The 20,598-nt window shown below is 34.1% G+C and overlaps 1 pseudogene; it reads right to left on the bottom strand.

Annotated features, from left to right (window-relative positions):
• Positions 1–1,744: 1,744 nt before the first annotated feature.
• LOC149567680 (pyruvate kinase isozyme G, chloroplastic-like) overlaps positions 1,745–20,598 on the bottom strand; it is a 91,431-nt pseudogene continuing 72,577 nt past the window's right edge.

The raw sequence follows: 20,598 nt of genomic DNA, 5'->3' as shown, positions 1-20,598 counted from the left end.
TTTTATCAAATCTTGACCAAGTTTGACCAACCCATTGGTCAATAATTTTTTGGCCAAATTTTTGACCAACCTACTTGTTGGTCAAAATTTTGACCAATACATTGGTCGAAACCTTTGAAACATGTTGGCACAAGTTCTACCAAGCATTGGTCAAAATTTTGACCAATGCTTGGTTGAAAACTGCCAAGCATTGGTCAAAAATAGCCAAGCATTGGTCAAAATTTTGACAAATGCTTGGTAGAAAATTTCCAAGCATTGGTCAAAATTTTGACCAATGACTGGTCAAAAATAGCCAAGCATTGATCAAAATTTTGACCAATACTTGGTAGAAAATTGCCAAGCATTGGTCAAAATTTTGACCAATGCTTGATCAAATTTTTTTTTAGGCCTACACTTGTTGAGGTCCACTTCAACAATGGCCCTTCTTGTGAAATTGTTGTTGAAAACCTTTCTAATGAGATAATGTGTTATGAGCTCTTCATTAGTGGGATGGAACATGAATCCAAGAGGCAGTTGTGCATCACTCATATCATGACTATAACTAAAGTTAAGAGCCTTTATTATTTAATTCTCTTCCCTATTTCCCATAGCAAAGGAAATGAATATGGGTAATAGGGAAGAGAATTCAATATTAGAGGCTCTTAACTTTAGTTACAGTCATGATATGGGTGATGCATAACTGCCTCTTGAATTCATGTTCTATCCCACTAATGAAGAGCTCATAACACATTATCTCATTAGAAAGGTTCTAGATAACAATTTCACAAGAAGGGCCCTTGCTAAAGTGGACCTCAACAAGTGTGAGCCTTAGGGAGGGTTCAATTCCCTCCTTTATAATTCACTATGCGTATAATCCCACACACTTATTTGATCTCAAATGATGATATGTACTGAATGCTGAGTGTCTGTGTTGAATGCTCCAAAACAATCCATTTCATGTCTTCAACTATACATAATGTCTTTCTAGTTTCTTTCTACTTGCACGCCCATTTCATTTCATATGATCATCTAAAAATTGTGTCACTCTAAGCTCTCAATTATTTCCTCTTGATTGATCATCTCATAATTGTTGAATGAGAGCTTTGGGATAAGCTATAGGCATTCATCAAAGCATAAAGGATTTTGTTAGACGGTGTAGATGAAGTAGTAGCATTTGCCTTGGGAGACATGCTTGCAAAATGGAAGCATAGATAAGTCGCGTGAACTGTTTGATAGGATGCCTAAACGTAATGTGGTCATCAAAAGCCATGGTTTTTGGGTATGCACAAAATAGATATATTGAGAGAATATATTTGTTTAAGTTGCAACTACCCTGGTAGACATGCATGCAAAATGTGGAATCATAGGTAAGGCGTTTGAACTATTTTATTGATTGCCTCCATGAAATGTCATCTAATGGCAAGCCAATATTGCAAGATATGCATATTGATTTGTTGAATATATCCAGATGATGTAGTGACATTCTTGTTACTGCAACCAATGTCACATATATATAAAACTAGGATTCCAACTCTTGTTGAGGTTGTAAATTATGTTGAACATAGTCTCAAGCCATAATAGTTTTCTATTTGCCAAAATTAGAAAGAGAATCATACAAACTTGTGCGAGCTCTTTGTATTTTCTTTGATATAATATTTCAAGAAAAGTATGAGAAACAAAACTCTAAATAAGCAGGCAAGCTCTCCATGTGCTCTACACCCCATAGGTAAATCTACTCTAATAAAAGAGGCAATCAAAAACCAGTTCACTTTGCATTTGTAGCCTTGGGCAGGCTCTTAGCAACATGCTCACATTGAACCTTTGACGTAAAGAATAAATAGACAAGCTCATAACCTTCAGGAAGGGTTTCTTAGATAAGAAGTTTCTGAGAAAACACAAATCCTCAATAATAATGCTAAAATGATTTTCTTGTTTAAATCCAAACAAAGTTTTATTATCTTGGGTAGAGGAGACTACTGTTGTTTGTGGTTAATGATCCTTTAGGTCATTAGAATCACATGCAAACTAGATGTGACATTGCAGTAAGAAAACTGTAATAAGAGCTAGGAGCTTGCCTAGTGATTAGGGCTTGAGACTAGACACTGCATGAAGCATTTGTAGGCATTTGAGTCTGAAGTGTCACCAGCACAAAATCAAATTGAAAAGGAAACTTGGCAAATAAAACTAAATAAAAATAGTCCTCTTGAGTAAATATCAACATTGTATGAACAATACCATTATAGTGCACTATACTTGGTATAAATATATTGTTGGCTGAGTCCCATGACATAATGCTAGTTCCTAGGTACGTCAATATGCCTACTTATCCAGGTATATCATTTTCTTACAGATAAAGGACAATCTACTAAAAAAAGAAAAGACCACTTTTTACAAATTCACACAAGCATAAACCCATTCATCTCTGAAGGTAATGCTCTTACTACCATTTCACCCCTAGTAAATTTGTTGTAAGTTTCCAAGTGACAATAGTTGTAGCATTAGTAGGGAAAGCTCTCACCAATGTAGGCCCCAAGCTAGCATATAATCCTCTAAAACCAAGTTCTCTATAAATTTGCCAAACATAGAATTGGGAAATGGTTTCATGTTCCTTAATATGAGCACTTATTTATTTTAAATTCATCTATTGGTTATCTAAGACTACTTAGTAGAATAGATCCTAAACAAAAAGACAGAAGCTAAGTCCCGTGGTATTTGAATATTTAAATTTTAATCTTTTAATTAGAACATTCTATATACCCACTATAAAATAAGCATGCAAACAATTGGTGTTAGTATCATGAATGATAATTTTTTTATCTAGAACACAAGTAAACATGCAAATAAATGAATTAACCCAATTCAATAATCCAACCATCAATCCTAATTGTTGTCATAAGAATCCAATAGCTTTGTAAAAGCCTAGTCAAAATCTTTATTAAAAATTAATTTTAAAACATTTTTTCTAGAGTAGAGTCCATGTAAAAATGAAATTTTATGTCCTACCATCCTCATTGTGTGTATAGGATTTCTACTGGCATTAATATTTGGAGCTGTTTGAATATGAGTTTTTGCAACATCGAGAGGAAAAATAGCTATCCAAAACTACAAAGCAAATTACAAGTTTTGTTGCACACATTTGATCTACGAAAATTGAGTTTAAATACTTAAATTGAAATTCCAACATTAAGGTTACATACCTCAATTCCTGCAAGCCCACCAGAGACAACTCCAACTCCTGCTTCTATAAAAACTTTAGAAAAATAGTTGACAAATTGAGAAGACTGGGAATTCATTTGGGGATTCACCTTATCATGCATACTAATAAGTGAAATAATATGATAATAATTCAATTCATAAGTACTGAAGAAAATTGTTTTTCCAATAGAATCCCTAAAAAATGTAGTTAGCCCACCACGAAACAAACCTTGTACCTGGAAAATTATGCACCAATGAAACAATCAAATAGTATCTTGTATAATGAAGGATACCTACATCAAAGATTTTGGTGCTTGATCACGAGATTGAGAAGCATGAAGATAAGAACAATAAGACCACAAGGTTCTCAAGGTTAAGCACTTGCCACTTGCTGAATAAAGGAAGCACCTTGCGGTCTAGCAACCCACGTGAAGTACCCAATTAAGAGGAGCTACTAGAGAGTTGGTCACCACATTCTTTTTTATTGCTAAGATATTTTAGAAACTCAGAACCCCAAATAGCAAAAGCAAACAAACAAATTCAAGACCATTTAAGCTTTACCCAATAATAATATCCCAAGAGTCCAAGAACAAAGGGTGGTGACAAGAAGTGTGGGGTAGAATCCCTTCAGACCATATAAATTCTTCTACAGTTCATGTTTTGAATGCCATAAAAACCTAGAATTAACATTAGAATCCATGGTTTGAATAATATAAAGTCTTAGAATCAATATAAAATCCATGGTTTGATTGCTATGAAAACTTAGGACCAGTACTAAATTTCATGGTTTGAATGCAATAAAGACTCAAAGTAGTCATATAATGTTTTGTAACTCAATAGATTAAATGCATTGTAGTAATTACCAGTTGTGATGTAGCAAGATGTGCATGAACCTACAATGTTCATCATACCAATGGAAATCATCTCTTTATTGCCATCAATATTGTAGTTCTTGAACAGTGCAAATGTTCTACCAACTGTTATTCCTTCTTGCATGGGACTCATTTAAATCAACTAGAGATAATAAATTACTAGCCAATGAACATAATTCAAGGGATTAGCTCTTACAGTGAGTGTAATGATGCCAATTATTAGTCCTACCTTCACAAGGGTCTTTAAATATTTGGCCTCGAAAACAAAGAATTCAGCAGTCAATGGGTTCAAACCACTTTTTAAGTGACCAACCTATTTCAAGCCAACCACAAAAACATTAGCAAAAGAAACATGCATTTTAGGACCAAAAAATCATGTTTAGAAAAGTAATTAGACATAATATCAAACAAATTGTTCCATACCCATCATGTTTCAAACTCACTAAATAACTAGTATCTTTTGGGTAGTAATATTGAACATGTATAGATCATAATAATAAGTGATTTGATAAGTGATTCATTCTACCATACTTAGACGTGAGTGAATTGAACACATTGTGCAGAAACAAATACAAGATAGTATAGAATAGTTGGTGATAGAAATTCATACAATCTCAACCCCGTGTTTATTAGCATGTGTAGCAAACACCAACATGCTACTAAGAATTATAGATGTCAGAGGAGCAGCTACTGATATCCAAAAGAGCTTAGGATTTTTCTTATTCCGTCAGATCAACCCACAAGAATGAAAAAATAGATCAAAACCATATCAGACATTAGTCATTCCATGTTGTTTCTTTTGGTCATTATGAAGGCTAGGTAATATATGGATAGAAAAATGAAAGAGAATCACAAAGTTATGTTATAATATTGACAAATTGACGAGTGATGAGTAGAAAAGAGAGAAAGCATATTCCAAGCACTATGGTCTCCCACCTCCACTGCACATCGATACAATTACAAGAAGACAATAACAACAAGTTGGCAATATACTTTATTCAAGGACGAATTCTTTACTCCAAACGTATTCAAATCACGAGGTTGCTGATTCATTGCATATAAACATACCTTGTGAGTTTGTCCCCATACTGATCTCATGGAAGACACTATGTCTATCTCTATAGTAAAGTGTTGAAGACCAAGAATGCCTTTTAGTTGTTGGAGAGAAACAATAGTGGTTGCTCCAGCCATGAAACCCATGATAGTTGCATGTGATAGAAAGTGTATAATGAATCCCAACGTATAGTAGAATCATAAATGATGTGACACATACTATTAGTGACCAAAACCAGCTATTTGGCTCCACTTAAAAAGATTCTAGTGTTGTCCATGAACTTTAAATAGTTACATAAATCCGTATGACTTTCTCATGCCATCCCAAATAAGTAGAATTACATAACTAAAAATATAAATATGGGACTTGTTAAAACCATTGAATTACACGAGTTTTTAGTGCAAGCCTCCCACTCAATTATGTACAGTCACATGTATCTTCTCTATAAAAGAAGAATCCTATGAAGGACAGACATTGAAAGGCTTGCATAGTGACATTATTGCATTATTAGACATGTAAATCATCAACCTAAAAATGCCCATGCTTGCTTGAAAAATCCCAGCAAAGAATGTTGTAGTTAGGGCCAAGTGCAAAGCTAGTTGAGGATTTTGTGTTGGGGAGACCTCCTTGGCAATCAATGATCCTATAAGAACTGACACAATCACCAATGATTTGTAAGATGGTTTATAGCCTCTTCCAAATCACCTAAGAAACTTTGAGATTAGAACAAATGCAAAAGGAAATCTATGTGATACCCTTCTAGAAATAATATATGACAGCCACTCTACAGATTCTATTAGCAAAGAGTTCATACCATTTGGCATTGCCTCCATTGCTTTTCCCTTGGCTACTTGGGTAGAATCTCATTGCTCTTCAAGTACTTCAACAGAGGGATTTCCCATCTGTCAGTAACTACATATGTTAATTAGGGAGTTGATGTTAATAGCATCAATCATGTAGAAGCTCCAAAAGCAATACTAACTCAGACTCAAAATGTACTATGACATACATATTTTAGTTTTACCATGATTGGCAATGGATCATGATTTTGGAGCAATTGTGGGCAATCCATCGAACCATGGTTCCAAAATTCTGACCCCTACTTTGTGTTCGCCCTTTCAACTTGTAAAAAAAAACTACCCAACATGTTGCTCTGCTTATAAGAAAAATCAACTTGAAAATTATAAGAAACAGACCTAGAAGATTCATGTCTATATATACACCATGTTTTGTGCAATCATTTCTCTTAACATGACCTTCTAGAGAGACCACATTGTGATTAAATAAGAGAGAAGGACCCTATTTTTACACCATGATGTTCTACTAGTGTTGACCAGTTTTTAGGGTCTCTATGGTTTCTAGTTTTGCAAGTGTTCCTCTATTCTTGGACAGCTCAAATTACATTTTTAATGGTTTTTGTCAATGGTTTCCATGTTTCCTTGTTGAACTCTCATGTACATGCAAAGTGTTATCTAGTACTATTGCTACAAATCTAGGAATTGTTGTTGGTGATGAGAAAATCATATTCAAAATGTTGTTGAACTGCAAGATAATCCAGTTAGAAAAACAATTTAGTTCCAAAATGTCATAGTTCAACTCAATGTCACCAAAATAAATGTGATATCAACTTTCTCTAGCTCCTCGAAAAGAGGAATAGAAATTCTACAAAATAAATGTATTAATTACTAGTGTCTTCTGTGAACTATTATGTCTTCTCTAGAGAGTAAATCAGTCTTGTCTTAGGTAAATATAAAGATGATTATTTTCTTGTCTGGGCTGTAACAAGGAAGTTGTAGTGGTCTTCTCTCTAATGATGGTCAGGAATCTTATTGAGATGCATCATCTTTGCTAAAAGAGAATTTTGTAAAGTTGAAAATGTTTTTTTGTGTTTTACTTTTTGGTACCACTTTAGTCATTAGGCATGGCAAGTGATTAGAGAATACACAAAACATTAGTGTCAACCCTAAAAACTCATTGGATGCTTAATTTCAATTGAAGCATACCTTCTTTTTATAAGCTTCTACCATGGGAAGTGTAGGATCATCCACTACATATTTATTTACCCTCTAGTAAATTTTGCAAATGGCGAGCCCCAGAACCACCACAATACTCATCATTCCCTTCAAGGAGACTACCCAACCATCCACAATAGGTCCCAAGTTCTTTTGAAGATTCAAAAAGTACTTCACAGTTTGCCCTGAGAAAATTAGAGCTATGTTGGCTCCCAAGCCAAAAAGAGAGTAAAACTACTTTGCCTCATCCACGATTGTAATCTATAATAAATTAAAATAAAACAAATGATCTTTATACCTTAACATTCCAGTTATACTAATTTTCATCTGATAAATTATGCAGAGTCATTCTAATCAAATCACAATTACCACAAGACAACACTATAAAAACAAGCACTCTACTAAAATCTTATTTACCTGCAATATTGACAAAGCCTTGGAAAAGGTCTCTTCGACATCATTAGAAAATGGCATGTATATTGGTTTTATACCCCAGTATAGAGCAAGCCTCTATTTTACCCTTTCTCTATACCCATAGAACAATATGATCAACAAATTTAGTCAAAGCAGTGCCTAACTTGCAAATCAAGAAATTGCATAGATTAAAGAGAGCAAGACAGATTTAAAAAATATAAAAATTAAGCTTTGCATGCAAAGAATTTGGAAAAATAACTTGATTACAAGATGATTAGCATAAAACTATAGTGCAAGATAATGGCCAAGATGCATACTGATTTGTAAAGGCAAATATTGTGCCAGAAGGCCGATAATGGTTAAGTAAAGTAGCCATAAACCCAGTCCTAGTAAACACCATGATTGAGGTTCCAAGAGTGTTCAACATCATCGTTGCATGGAAAGAAAACATCTCACTCATATGTCTCTGGAATATTGAAATTCCTTAAGTAGGTGAGCATCATTTCACTCTCAAATAAAAGATTGAGTTTCTCATTCAGAGGCTATACACATTTTTAAGAAAATAATGTCAATTATAAATGTCTTTTTCCAACCTTGAAAGCATGACCAAGGTTAGTAGGAGGTGCTTCTTTCAATGTAGTCGCTTCAGTGTGTAATGCAATAGTGTGCATGACATTCACAACTTGATAGAAGTAGCATGGAGAAATGAAACTCATTCAAAATCTTCTTGAACTGTACCTTCCAAAAAAAGAAATCCAAAACTTCAATTTTGTCAAAAGAAATACATACTTTCCATGTGTTGTTTCTCCTGAGAGCATGTAGCATCTGCACCTTCTTGTAGAGCAATAGCAATGTCTAAAACCTCTACTCGAGTTGGTGTTGGGTGAATTATCATACTTTCCAACATGTTTGTCCATTATCATTCTGGCAGAGTTATTCCGTAACAGTGTTAAAGAGATTTATGTTACAACTATCCATAATCAGTGATCTCAAACTTAACAAGAAAAAATTAATATTTCAAAACTCACAGTGTGCAGTTTTTGTTTACTTTCATTTGTTCAACCTCTATGCGATTAGGATGGCTTTAAAAGTTTAAAAAATCAGTTATTTCTCTTATGATAGAAGATGGGGAGTGGGCATGGAGAGGAGGGATTTTTCCACATTTTTGAGTTGCCATTATGTTGCTCACTTTTTCCCTACTAGTATCCTGAGAAATTAAAAAATATCTTTATCATTTTGTATATTGAGAAATTACAAAGAAAGACATTTGCTAATTTGGACCAAATTATTGTTTATTAGAGCTTCAGATAACTCTTTAGCTAACCTCCACATCATGAATCAAACCACAAGGATCTAAAGAACCAAAAGAATTTATATATTATATAATATATTCTTCTTCCTTCATAAGAATGGTTGCAAACACAGAATTCAAGAAATGAATTTCATTGATATGTGTAACATTTTAACTAATGATAAAAAACTCTATAAAATTACCTAGAGTAAAGGAACTTCCTTGATAGGAAGCTCTGCTCCAAGATCCCCTTGAGCTACCATAAGCCTAAAGAAGAGGAAGGAAGAGACAACTATTAGAATCCTAAACAACATAAAAATACCATAAAAAAATTAATACATGCATAACTTGAATGAGTGTGGCTAAAAATGAAGGTGGCTATAACCATTCACATGCAAGCAGTGTGTAAATGCTTGTCATAAATAAACTAAAGTGATTTTTTTGATAGCTTTGCCAAGGCATGTATAACACATGCAGGGTGAGCATTGCCTTGTGCATAAGCACTTTCATATTCTAATTTGCACTTTAGCTAGATTGCTATGGTTCTAGATTCGTCCATTTGTCTAGGCAATGCTTTTTGGACTTTATCAAAATCCACTGGCACATTGATGATTGTACCATTTAATCCATATTGTGCCCTTTTGTATCCTAGTTGTTGAATTTGTGCAAAAGCAATTCGAAGTGAGACTAGTCATTCCTCTAATGTGGTCAAGCCATGAACGAAATCAATTCGTGTATTATGTTGCATGTTGTATGGCGATGCAAAGATAGGGACTTTACCAAGGGTCATAGAATCTATACATCATTTGCAAATAGCTTGGCCTAATGAAATTGATTTCATGTTAGTTGAAATAGATATGAATCACAATTCATGTACTAATGCATTGTCAACCTTGTATAGGTCCTTGTGGAAGCATAGCATTTCACAAGAGTGCATGATTGCGTGGGTACATCATGAAGGCTACATATGTATAGCCTAATAGATTTGTCAACTACGTTGTTTGTAGTACTTGCATGTGTACCTTTAGCAAGGTAGTGAACCCACCTTGGCCTACGAAAGGTAGTTTTTCTTTTCCCTTGTATAGGGGAGTGTTTTTTATTTCCAAATTTGTTGGGTGCAATAGGTTTGTCTTGTGCTAGTTGCATTTTGTTTGTGTCCTTGTTACGAATTGTTGTTTTTAACAAACATAATGAATGACGAGTAGTAGACTCTATTTAACACACTTTTGGAATTTTTACTTTGGGCATGCTTGATACAAAATTGTTGTAAGTACCTTGTGATGTAGAAGCATTGGTAACTGCCTCACTTAATGGCTCGTAATGAAAATGGCCTGAATTATTGGGGAAACAAACTAAGTTAATATATCTCTTTGGCTCTTGGCAATTGCAATATATATGAGGTTGTGGTTGTTGAGATGCTAACCATACATATATGGTTAGCTAGAATATGTGGGATAACCATAGTAAACAACATTAAGATCCTTCAAGGCCACTTGCAGAATATGGAATCCCAATCTTAGATATTAGTAATTGTATTTGTTCAAGAGGACCATTCATTATATGAGGGTGTTTCAATGATCTAAGGCATGATGTGGCAATGGTATCCTAAATTTTTATAGCATTAGCCAATGACTGCATTGTGAATAATCTTAAAGCCATTGCATCAAACTGATTGTCAACTAGGAAGGCTATAGTAGCAAACATGCTCTCGCCACATGGAGCACTGAATGTGCTAAGCCAAGAGAGGTTAATGTTGGTAAAAGCTTGACTGATAATGTTCCAAGTGCTCTCTATAGTGCAATGTATAATGGGGATGTCTAGTCAGGGGTTTTGTTGGGCATTATGTATACTTTTCCTTGAAAAAATAGGCTCATAATGCTCTATTGTTAGATTAGTGTCATGGAAAAGTATCGATAGTAGCAGATGAGGTGCATCTGTATTGAAATGTAGATATGGTTTCCTATGCATTAATGACTAGAGGCATATAGCAAATTTCAACCATCGTCCTAGCCAATGAATGCAAAATGTGTCACCCCAAAGTCTTGTTTCACCAGCTAGATTTGTTCTTGTTGCTGAAATTTGCATCCTACGTAAGTAGGTAGTTGGATCATGTATGTCGTGCAAGTCATATAGTATTGATGGGTGTAGTTCATGTTGTAAGCATCATAGAGCAATAGCACAACCATTGTGTAGGGATTTCAAGAAATAGCTTACAAGTCCATTGCGAAGCTCGTCTACTGTGTATTGCCCATGAAGCAAGACATGTATTGTGTCAAACAAATAGTCACCAACAATCTAGATGAATGAATGAATGCGGAAGCAATGGTGGTTTTCTAGAGCTTGATCAATTGATAGTATATCTGGTTGGGAAGCTGATTTAGATGACTTATATTACTCTACTATGATAAGAGTTTGCAGGTTCTATTTTGTTTTGTGTGATCTCTTTGATGACATATTGTCTGTTAAGGCTAAGGAGGTCTTAGAAATATCAAATTTAAGCAAATAGAAGGCTATTGCAGAGAAAGCATTTGCAATTACAAAAGATGTTGTAATACTTATGTTGTCTATTGTATTTAAAAATGAACTTAACTATGAATACCATGCATGTACAAAGCACGTATAGAAATGTCCTTTTCAAAAAATTGCAAGGCTATGGTAATGGATGACTTACCTAAAATGTTGTAGATGGAAAGGTTGAAGAAATGTTGGGAGTACGAATAGTCCACAGAAAACAAAAACATGTAAGATCCTTAGTGAGTTTTATTAGATAAAAAAATATATAGAAAAAGTATCAAGAAAATAAGGCTATCGTGATTAAAAAGAATGCGAGCCAACCATCAACACAATAACTAAATTTCAAAGAAGTAATCAAACAAAATGGAAGCACCTAGATGTTTTATCCTTCTAGTATTTATCCAAGGGTATGAAAATCTTCCATAATGTGTTTACATTTTACATACTCATAATTTGTATCTATTGGAACAAATTTACCAATTTGCAGGGCTCCAATTGTGGAGGTGGTCAGAGCCTACTGTGTATTGTGAATATGGGCCTATTTGAGATGGGTTAATAATAAAGGAGCACCTTCACCTATAATTTTCTCTCTTCCTTATTAGTGGGGGAACATTGCCACATATTTCATACCTTAGATGGCTTTTGGATTGCTATTTGAATATTTTGTGTGAATTGATGTGGCAGTGGAAACCTAAATTCTTTATTTTGGTTAATATCATGTACAGATTCATGTAAAGGTAATAATGTGGACAAGTAAAAACATTCTTTTGTAATCTATTCTTTGCTGATCTACGTATGTTGGTGATATAATAATTGATGAACCTTGTTGTTGCTACTGCTAAAATGGTTGTTGTCATTTCTCATCCAATGCACTACTTTTGGTGCCTTAATATCAACAAACGCACATACTAAGGAACACTGGATACAAAATAATGAAATATCTAATGATCAAAAACTTATTTGAAGTTCAAATTTTACACTAATATGTTTGAACAGCAAATTTCCATATCAAGCTAGTGGCTTTCATGGTCAGATTTATATATAACATGAAACTAAAAATTGGTGGAAAAAAAAAACAATGCATAGGATAAAGAAAAGAATTTTTGAGACGTCCACAAGTGATAAATGGGGAAACAAAAATGCATGAAGTTACTAAAGAAAAGAAGTTGAGAAAAATAGTGAATAGGGAAAGGCATCAGACAGAACATACAACCAAGTGGCTCTATTAAAAAACAACACCTGTTGACTCTAAATCATGCAGGGACAGTACCCAATTAAAACAAAATAATTTAGTGGAAACAGTTTTACTATGTATAAAAATTAAAAGTGGATAGAGGCATTAGCTATGCCTCTGATAAGAGTGATTGTATGAGCATCAAAATAATACTAGAAAAGTGCATAACAGGAAAGTAAGACTCAAGGCCAATTTGGAACAGTCTATAGGGGAATCCTTGCCGATGGCCAAACAGTGTACAGGGGGATCCTTGTGGATGGCCAAAGAGAATAGAGAGTGTTGCGAAGAACACCTTTTATTTGAGCTATATATGGATGAAGACTGTTGATTCTCTGACTACAGCTGCATTGTGCATTTTTTTTTGTTATTTTCTCTTTCCAGGTGCATCTCCTGACTCTATTTGTCCAAAAGATATCAAAGATTATGAGAATGGTCTACCTTCTCCACCACTTGATGGGGGTTCCAACATTGATATGCAACTTTGATATTTTTAGTACATGTCTTAGTACAAATTATCAACTTTAGTAGCTATGTTTCTTGCGCCTACATGAGAGTCCTTGTACATTTAATATTTGATAAGACTTCATAGAATCATAAGAAAAGTAAAGAGAGTTATAAATTAGATTATTTGTGGTGGCTCAGGGTGTGATCTCTCCAGAACTAGTTTGCCAAATTCAATTTGTGTTTTTTCTTATTAAATGTGTAGACTTCAAAAATATTAGCAGGGATTGTTATTGAATAAATAAATGTACTATTGTCTAGGAAGTATATCATAGCCTGGGGATGAATTGCATGTTTTTAAACATGTATAGAATGTTGTCTTTCCATAAAGGTACAAATGACATTAATAGAATGTATGATTTCAAATTGGGCCAACTATATAGATCAGTGACAAAACTTACCGAGTATGAAGCTATGAGGAAACAATTCAAAATTTGCCACATATAGCCCATTGCATGAAAGGAGAGAACTGTAATGCCTCCACAAATGGTAGATATAATCTACATAGCAATAAAAGTTCACCAATATTTAGTTCTACTACTAGAAATTTAAAAAATTTGATTGAAATTAGAAATGTAATGGGAACCTAACAGATGGTGAATCATTAAAGTAAGCTTGATTTGGGAAATTGACCATATCATGTTTTGAAAAGGATGAAGAGGATGAAGAAAATAACATTGTACATGGGCATAAACACTCACAAGAAAACAGACACGTAAAGGAACAAAGGCAAGTTTGAAATTTATCTATTGATTACGGTCTATACATATGATCAAATCTTCAATCTAGGTTCTCATGTAGACCAAGGATAACTTTGAGAACCAAGGATAACCACAAGTGTATATTAAAATGATGCATCTTTTTACTAAAATTTGAGCAATTTTTTTTTTTTTAAAAAAAAAAATTCATTTTTTGAAAAAACAGTTGTGAAGCCTCTACAATTTTGAAAGGTTTTGAAAAGTAGTATCGAGGGTTTTTCAGCCCTTTTTTCCCTACAAATCACTGCTTTTCATGAAGAGGGTTTTGTGAAGGAAGAAAAAGTCATTTTTGGTTAGCTATGCATCTATTCTCCTGTGCAACAGTTCTTGTGACACCTCATGATCATTCTGAACATTTTTGTGAGCCATTTTTTACTCGCATTTATTTTGCCCAAACCTACAAAAAAAAAATTTCCAAGATTTAGTGTCCTTTGTACTTGCTTCAATGAAGGATGGGAAGGATGGGATGCCCCATCTTAGGTCTCAAGTATGATGGGTTTTGTTTGGCCTTGCTTGATTTAGCATTCAATTAAGAACATGGAGTCATAATATGAGAACAATGGTGTTCAGACAAGATTAGAGAACTTCGCAATGAGCTTTTAGAGACATTCTCTATTTTTGCCCTATTTTAACCCCATCAATGAAATCTTTTTCCTTGAGATGAAAGGGAAAGAAGGTGTTGAGTATAAGATGTATTATGCTATGAGTGAAGGCTCTACATGAAGGCCATATGTTTCATGATATCGGCCATGGCTACTGTAATAATGGATGCATTGATTTAGAGGCTACGGTCTAAACAAAACATAGACATGATTAGATGATGAAACATAAGAAATAGATAGAAAGAAATTGAGCCCTAACATACAAAGTAAGAGAAGAAGACCACATAAATTGATGGTGTCAAAAAATATTTTAGAGAATGAACCCTATGTGAGCTCCTAAAAACTAGGAAAAATATGAAAATGTCTACTGTAAATCATGTGAGACTGTAGACCAACAAATGAAAATAGAAAACTAACCACATATGAGAATTGCAAGAACTACGCTAGGCTTTGGCAGTTATGATCTAGAAAAAAGAAAATAAAAAACAAATCTCATACCATTAAATGCAAGAAGTAAAGGGTGTGCAGCTGTAAGCCCAAATCAATGATGCCCATTTTGAGAAAATGAGCATAGGCCACGGCAATGAAGGGACCCAGGTCAGAGAAGTAATTGCAGCAAAACATGCACAAGGGATGTCTTGTATGCTATGCATATGATAGGTAGAAGGTGGGTTTTCATTTTAGTGGATTTTATAGAAAGAAAAATTAAAAGACTACCGAGGAAGTCATCTAGAACCAATAGAAACAGAGGGAAAATCAAACTGGAAAATAATGGTAAATGTTAATGCACGGAGGATGAGGATTTTAGTGGGATTTTTTCAATATTCGCTCTAGTCCTGAGGCAACTAATAATTGAAAAGTGCAATGAAAACATTAGTCCCCGCCTATGGGCGGTAGGGACTAACAATAAGATCATTGTTTCTTAGTTGTTGAAATCTAACTTGTAAGACAATGTTTCTTAGCTTTTAAAACCTAGCTTGTATCTTATGTATTCAAAATTTGGCATCTCATACCCAAAAAAAAGGTGACAAGATGGAATCAGAGCTAAAATGAACCTAAAGCTAACCCTAAATTCTTCTCAAGGTAGCACTAACAAAAATTATGGCAAATAGAAGATCTTTTCCCATGCATGGTATGACAGCTGCACAAAAATACCCATAACCCTTGCACGCTACAACATCTCTGTTAGGAATTGGAAAAGTGCATTTCCTCTTACAAAAAAATGTTTCTTGATAGTTCACAACTTCTAAGCCCTTTGTTGTGAAGCTAAAAGATGGAGAGGACAAAGATAACAAAGGCATAATTTATGAGATTGAACTAATGTCAAATTTATGAATTACAACAGTAGAATCTAAAGAGAATGCCATGTTTAAATACATACACTAAAATTTCCTAAGCATAAGATACCAACAAGTCTCGCATGGGAATGTACCTAGTACAATCAATTATGAGAAGTTGTGATGACATAAAAATGCCCATCAAAATAAAACAGTCTCAGAATGAAGAAGATGTCAAGATTTTCACAGTTGAGAGTTATGTCATTTTAACCAACTTATGTCACATTTAGAAAAATCTCCAAAGGCTATATGGCCTCACAGATTTTACTCACATAGGAAAAAAATCACATTAATTGATTTCATGTGAAAATTATAGCATAAATAATATATCTATCCCTCCTTTCAAAGTGTCAATTTAGATATTAGTGTCCATGTTTAAGTTTTTCTCTCTCATTTCTTGATAGAACCATCCTGAGCTCTATGAGGAAACTACAATCTGAAAACTCAATAGCTAGGAATTAGTCATGCAGCTAAATGATGGTCTCATTCTAGTTAACTTCACTGAATGATAGACAATCAAAAAAATTGGTTTAAAAACATCTTTACTGAAGCTCATAGTCCTTGCCAACAATTTAAAGAAGATTATAAAATATTCACAAGTAAAGCTTTTATATTTTGTATTTTACATCAAAGCCATACAAAAACCATCAAAAACCAACAATGGAAAAGCACCAACATCCAAACAAATACATGCATGACTAAATAGTAAAAAAAGTAGCATGTGCATTTAACTTTCTATATAATGCTTGACAAGCATGACTTCACATAATTTATTAACCCCATTCAAAGCAATATCACCAATCATAAAGTAACAACTTATCCAACTAAAACCTCTGATCTAGGGAGACTGTACTTACCTGATCTAATGCAAAAAGAATTGAATGAAGATTTGGTATTGAATCAGCACTTTCAATCTTCACAGTCACATGGATATCCGCACCACAACCTTCACATAATTACAAATACAAATACATTGATATTTTATCACTTTTTAAATTTTGATTTAAAATATAAATTAAGGGAACATGCTATATCAAGCCCAATACTATTTGCAAAGGATTATATTACACTGGAAAGTTAAAATTTTGCTTCAAAGGTTTACTTTTAAGGTAATCTTTCAACTCATGCACCACCTTAGCATCTTTAACAAAGGAAACAGCATAATAGTCTATGCCATTCTCAACTCCAAATTTAATATCATCCCAATCTTTATCTGCAAAAAAAAGACAAGAAATAGATTTTATCAAATGCCAAATTAAGCTATCTCAAATGTTGTGTTGATCAAAACAACTCATCACATATACAAGCAACAACAAAATACAAATATTACACATATTTAAAGATTGATAAAAATATCATTCAAGTATATTCTAGGTAACTTCAATCAATCAATATTAGGTACAAAAAAGGGAAATCACAATGAAATAAAAGTCCCTAAGAAAGAAGTAGATTGAGATGTACATATCAATAAGCAACAAAAATCTAATTTGCTAGGCATGCCTAAGAGTTGATAAAATGGTCTTAACCTATAATGGAAGGCAGAATAGCACTTTTTCCATGCACATTTAAGTGTCATCGTGATTTAAGATCTCCTCCATCGATTACTTCACAAATTATAGAATTTTATGTTTTTGACTTCACTTGCAATGACATTATCCCCCCTAGAGAAATTTAAATAACGATAAGAAATAGAAAGCTATGAAAATGTTGCAAATAACATTAGTAACTCTATTCTTTTCAGCTAATAAATGAATTTTCAAGCCACCACAAGAGAATGTACCATCAACAAGTAGTGTGTCTCCTTTCTCCACATAATTCACAAAATCATCATAATTCACGCTTACACAATCTTCAGAGTCCACTCCTCTTTTGATTGTGAAAGTAAACTCTTGGCCCTTTGTGAGCATAATAGGCTGTGGTAGATCTCCACTTCTGACTTTAGGGCCCTACAATAAAATGATCTTTTAATTTATTGTTTAAGAAAAGGACTAACTCAAAAGACATATCAAAAAGGGGGTTATCTGATAAATTGCACCTAAAACGCAAAAAATGACTATTAATAATGTAAATGTATTTTAATTTAGGATGAAAAAAAAAGTGAAACAGATTTCAAATCTACATCTTTTCTGATTGGCTAATAGTGTTGCAATATGAAAATAACCCACATTATGATGTTTTCAAATAGTTAGTTCCAGCAACAACCTGTATATAATAAAGGAGTTTCAACACCTATGCAACTCTAGATGAAAGAAAATCTTGTATGATCCTAAAGATTTCATGCATATTGATAATAATAAACTTAGATATCATTTATAAAACAAACTCTCAAACATTAGTGGTATAAAATGCTTCCTATTTAAATTACCTACCAACAAAATAAGTGTCTCACATTGTAGATTAAAGCCCAGAAATAGTTATAGAAAATGCATAGAAACAGATCTGAGCCCAGATTCATAAAAACTCATTAGAAATGATGACTGATCGAGAACTCTAAAATTTCCACGATGATATCACAATCCCTGATAAAAACTTGATAGGATTTAACATCCAGGTAGATTATATATATGCAACCACAATGAATCAATACAAAGGATGAGCATCATTATTATAGAAAAGAAGCCCCAGGAAAACTGCTTCCCCAATGCATGAAAGAACCCCAACAAAGCTACCTACGTGAATGAAGCCAAAACTGCCCGTGCGAATGAAGCCCCAAGAAAACTACAATTTTCAAAATAAAATTGAAACATAAGGTCATTTTTTTTTATAATTTCATAATGTGATTTTCAATTTAGTCAAAATTTTGACCAACTTGTGAAAACTTATGTTGGTCAAAATTTTGACCAAATCGGGCAATTATTTTTAATTTTTGACCAACGTGGGAATGAAAACAAATAAAAATAAAAATTCATAGCTTTGGTCAAAAATTTTGGTAGAAAAACAAGTGCAAATGTACTAGTGTTACCTTATTGGCTCAATATAACCCCAATAGCACTGCCATTAGCATCACAATCCACCTTACTAAAATCAATAAGTGCCAACACAGGTTGTTTTATCACCTTCTTCTTTAGAAATTCAAAACTTCTCATAGCTATCGCAGTCCATTTGAACTCTTTTCTATCCCCTCTTATTGTGTCATTCAGGGGTGCACATATGCCACTAAAATTCTTAATGAACTTCCTGTAAAAACTAACCAGACCATGAAATGATCTCACCTTAGTAGTAGACCTTGGAGTAGGCTATTCCAAGATGGCTTTTACCTTCTCTGGATCCATTTTGAGACCTTCAAATGATACAACAAACCCCAAGTAGAATAACTCTTTTTTAGCAAAGCTACACTTCTTCAAATTAATTAACAGTTTCTCTTCCCTCAACCTTTCAAGGACACTACAAATATGCAATAAATGTTCTTCCAAAGTCTTGCTGAAAATTAAAATATCATCCAAATAGACAATAAAAAATTTTCCCAAGAACTTCATAAGCACCTCATTCATAAGTCACATGAAGGTGCTTAGGGCATTTGTCAATCCAAAGGGCATGACTAGCCACTCATAAAGACCCTCCTTGGTTTTGAAGGAAATTTTCCACTCATCTCCTTCTCGTATCTGTATCTAGTGATATTCACTCTTGAGATCTATCTTTGTCAATTATTGAGCTCCACTCAAGTAGTCCATAAGATCATCCATTCTTGGCAAAGGAAACTGATACTTGATGGTTATCCTATTTATAGCTCAAGATTTTGTACACATTCTCCACTCCCCATCCTTCCTTGGTGCCAGTACTACAGTTACTGCACATGGACTCAGGCTCTCTCAGATCAAACCCTTCCTCATTAGCTCCTAAACCTGTATGTTTAGCTCTTCAGTTTTAGTAGGAGTCATCCTATGAGTAGCCATGTTAGGCAAACTAGCTCTAGGAATTAAATCTATCTAATGACTGATTTGCCTTACTGGTGGCAATCCTTCTGGAACATTATCAGAGATGATATCTCCAAACTCACTTAATAAATCTAAAACTTTGAGTGGTATTTCACTACTACCTTCCTTATCTTTTCTAGGAATCAAAGCATAACACATACGCTGATGTTTCATGCCATCCAAAAACTTTCTTCCATCAACAAGATAGATCCTAGCACTGTTGCATACATTTTTTCCTTCCTTTATCATGGGCTTCAGTTTGTGGCGAACTCCATCCTTTGTCAAAGAGTATGTGTTTGCATGACCATCATGTACTGCATGCCTATCAAACTACCATGGAATTCCCAACAATAGATGGCAGACATCCATTGGAATAATATCATAGAGAACTTCATCATGGTAACTCCCAATTTTGAACTTCACTAAACATTGGTCACTTACCAAGACCTTATGATCATCCTTCACCCAAGCAATCTGATAGGGCTGGGGGTGTTTCTCCCTCTTGAGCTTCAACTTAGAAACCATCTCGGACACCAAGTTGTCAATGCTACCACCATCAATGATGACATCACAACATTTATCCTCACACTTGAACCTGGTACAAAATAGACTCCTCCTTTGTCCTAGTTCAATCTCACCACTTAGTAGGACCCTTTCATTTACTAAAGTATCTCCTCTTTTTGCATCCTTTGAATGTGATGATTGTGCATCCTCATCCACATGATCAACCCTAGCTTGACCCTCAGCTCTCCTAGCTATCCTTCCTTGTCATTGAGGGCATTCAAAGGCACGATGACCTTCTTCATTGTAATGAAAATAGGTACCATGGAAACCTCCTCTTCCTAAACCTTGTCCACATCCTCTACCTCTTCCTCTCTGATCTCCAAAGTCTTGATAATAGGAGCGGTTGAAACCTTTGTT

Source organism: Cupressus sempervirens, chromosome 3 (assembly GCF_028749045.1).
Source record: "Cupressus sempervirens isolate cs-2001-9-10 chromosome 3, ASM2874904v1, whole genome shotgun sequence".
Classification (NCBI taxonomy): domain Eukaryota; kingdom Viridiplantae; phylum Streptophyta; class Pinopsida; order Cupressales; family Cupressaceae; genus Cupressus; species Cupressus sempervirens.
This window is presented reverse-complemented; position numbering and strand designations above follow the sequence as displayed.